General features: G+C 47.8%; 1 pseudogene across 1 annotated transcript in view; it reads right to left on the bottom strand.

Annotated features, from left to right (window-relative positions):
• Positions 1 to 773: 773 nt before the first annotated feature.
• The window catches only part of LOC105533651, a 49,964-nt pseudogene continuing 47,410 nt past the window's right edge, over positions 774 to 3,327 (bottom strand). Inside the window, exons 5-7 of the transcript XR_001005147.1 lie at positions 1,534 to 1,650; positions 1,056 to 1,088; positions 774 to 913 (exon numbers count right to left, since the gene is read on the bottom strand). The product of XR_001005147.1 is annotated as an HLA class I histocompatibility antigen, alpha chain G-like (transcript). The remainder of the gene's footprint in view (positions 914 to 1,055; positions 1,089 to 1,533; positions 1,651 to 3,327) is intronic.

Genomic DNA, 3,327 nt, shown 5'->3' with positions numbered 1-3,327 from the left:
GGAGGGCAAGAGCTGAACAGGTGTGAAAATTTGTTTCTTGATACCACAAGGACCCTCGTATGTAGGGACCACCCTAGGTGACATCCAAGTCTCTGTGATCATAGGTCGTGGTGGGACAAGGTTCTACTGAAGGGCCACAGACAATGGAGCAGCAAAGATGACCCAGCCAAACACTGACCACATAAAGCCCACGGTGGCCTGAGCACCCACTGAGCACAGCCCCGTCTACTCTCCACCCCTGCAACAAATCAGCACAAGAAACACGTGGACTGTGGAAGGTTCTCATGTTTTCCATTTATTTTTTCTCTTAAATTTTAGGAATCTTCTCCTTTAATTAACCCATCTACCTTTTATGGCAAGAATTTAAAAAGTAAATTTATACTCAGATTCTAATTTCAATAGGGAAGTAAGAAGTTACAGCTCAGTCCATATAAAGTTGAGACAGGGATGGAGACATCCCAGCCCCACCTCCCTGGAACAGGAAAGATAAATGGGGAGGGAACACAGGTCGGCGTGGGGAAGAGGGTCATGGTGGACACGGGGATGGGGTGTTCTCCCCATCTACTCACATTATGCCTACAGGAACACAGACACATTCAGGTGCCTTTGCAGAAAGCAAGCCAGGGTTCTTGAAGTCGCAAAGAGAAGGCGGGAACAAATCTTGCCACTCAGTCCCACACAAGGCAGCTGTCTCACACTATAGAAAAAATATTCATGAACAAATTCACATCTGTCACAGTGAAGAGTCACACTTTAAACAGCCTATCCCATGTTCAAAACATCCAACCCAAAGAAACCCCATAGCACAGCTGCATCCACTGTTCCCCTGAACACCCCACACACATCAGGCCCCCCAGGGTGTCACCTTTACAAGCCGTGAGAGACACATCAGAACCTTGGGCACTGTCACTGCCTGGAGTAGAACAAAAACAGGACCTGGTCAGATCCCTCTGGAGATGTGGCTAGAGGAGGAACTGTGGGGCGGGTCAGCTCCCACATATGCTCCCGACCACAATATCCCAAGGATCTCAGGGATCAGCCTCCTTCCTACTTACTTGCAGCCTGAGAGTAGCTCCCTCCTTTTCTATCTGTGGGAAGAAAATGTCCTGTGAGATATCAGAAAGGAACCAGGGCCATAAGGTCCTAGAGGAATCTCCTAGTCTTGGATCCCAGAGAAGTTACCAGAAATGTGTGATTGTAGACCCAGGGCAGGATCAGGAAACATGAAGAAAGTAGGTGTGGGTCCTGGACCAACTGCCCTCCTGAGGTCGGTCCTCAGCAGGGACCTTCCCTTGTGACTTGTGACTGCTGGGATCAGGTCCCATCACCACTGAAATCGAGGTGATCTATCTGTCCTTCATTGTAACAGGTGCTTTACAAAAGAGTAGGTGCTGCCACACAGGGCCCAGGCTGGGTCGGCCCATGAGTGTGGATGGTGCTTCCCAGTAACCAGGCAGGGCACATTTCTATCTGGGGCTTGAAACTCCCAGTGGGACAAGAAATCTCAGACCCCACTCCTCACCCCTTCCTCACCTGAGCTCTTCCTCCTCCACATCACAGCAGTAACCACAGCTCCAGTGACCACAGCTCCAAGGAGAACCAGGCCAGCAATGATGCCCACGATGGAGATGGTGGACTGAGAAGACCACTCTGGGAAAATATGGGAAGGTGAGGGTCCCTGACCCCTAGGCCCCAGCCTCGACCCTGCTAAAGGTGTCCAGAGAGGCTCCTGATTTCCCTAGGAGGCATGACACCCCCATCTCCCTCCTCACCCCATCTCAGGGTAAGGGGCTCAGGCAGTCCCTGATGCTGCACATGGCAGGTGTATCTCTGCTCCTCTCCAGAAGCCCACAGTGGAGGAAACCCCTCATGCTGAATCCCTCTCACATTGTGAATCTCTATGCTCAGGAAGAAGCCGGTCGTTTCAAGGGCTCACCTGATTAGGACAGTCCAAGCAGGATAAACCCGCCTAAAGTCAACTAATTGAGGCCCTTAATTATATCTGCTAAATCTCTTCACAGCAGCACCTACATTAGAGTTGGCTGAATAACTGGAGGAAGGTGAATGACCAGGAGTTGGTTGTTGAGGCCATCGTAGAGTCAGCCTAGCAAGGGTTGGGTCTTCCTTTTGTGTTTTATTGGAACACAGTTGGAAATTGAAGTTGTAGTAAAGTGATCATTGTGAACAGTAACAAAATACATCCTCTTCAGCCATGGACATTCTCCTTACCTTTTAAAACTAAGTTACATGTTTAATGTCTTATAATTAATTTAGGCAAGGTGTGGTGGCTCATGCCTGCCATCGTAGTACTGTGAAAGGCAGAGGAAGGCAGATTTGTTGACTCCAGAAGTTCAAGATGAGCCTGGGCAACATGGCAAAACCCCCATCTCTACAAAAAAAATTAGAAAATTAGCCAGGCATGGTGGTTTATGCCTGTGGTTCCAGCTATTCAGGAGGCTGAGGTCAAAGGATCCATTGAGCCCAGGAGGTCAACACTACAGTGCATGGTGATCATGCCACTGCCCTCCAGCCTGGGTGACAGAGTGAGACCCTGTCTCAGTAATAATAATAAATAACTAAATTTAGAGCAAATGCAAATTACCATGTAATAGTACATCCTGTCTTGTGAAAATGTATTAGTTATTTACTATTTCATAACAAATTATGTAAAACTTAGCGGCTCAAAACAGCAAATATTCATCATCTCCTGCAGTTTCCAATGGTCAGGAATCCAGGAGAGGTTTCCCTGAGTGCTTCTGGCTCAGGGCCTGTCACAAGGTTGCAGTCCAGTTGTCAGTCTAGGCCTGCATCATCTAAGGGCTTCACTGAGGATTCACATGAAACATGGCTCAGTCACATGGCTGTTGGAAAAGGCCTAGTTCCTTGTTGTCTGGTCCCAGAAGTCTGCAGTTCTTAGCCACATGGACCTTCCTTCAGGGCTGCTTACAGCACAGCAGCTGGCTTCCCCCAGAGTTCATGATCCCAGAGAGAGAGAGAGAAGGGGGAAACCACAGTGTGTTTTATTTTCTACCCCCAGAGTCACAAACTGTTATGTCAGCATTACTCTATTAGTTAGAAGTTGTATTAGTCCATTCTCACACTGCTATAAAGAAATAACTGAGACTGCATAATTTATAAAAAGAAAGGAGATTTAATTGACACACTTCTGCATGGCTGAGGAGACCGTCCCAGAAAATTTACAATCATGTCAGAAGTGGAAGCAAACACATCGTTCTTCACATGGTGGCAGGAGAGAGAAATGCGGAGCAAAGCGGAGAAAAGCCCCTTATAAAACCATCAGATCTCATGAGAACTCACTCACTATCA

Source organism: Mandrillus leucophaeus, unplaced genomic scaffold (assembly GCF_000951045.1).
Source record: "Mandrillus leucophaeus isolate KB7577 unplaced genomic scaffold, Mleu.le_1.0 Scaffold1272, whole genome shotgun sequence".
Taxonomy (NCBI): Eukaryota; Metazoa; Chordata; class Mammalia; order Primates; family Cercopithecidae; genus Mandrillus; species Mandrillus leucophaeus.
The sequence above is the reverse complement of the archived record's forward strand: the minus strand, read 5'-3'. Positions and strand labels throughout refer to the sequence as shown.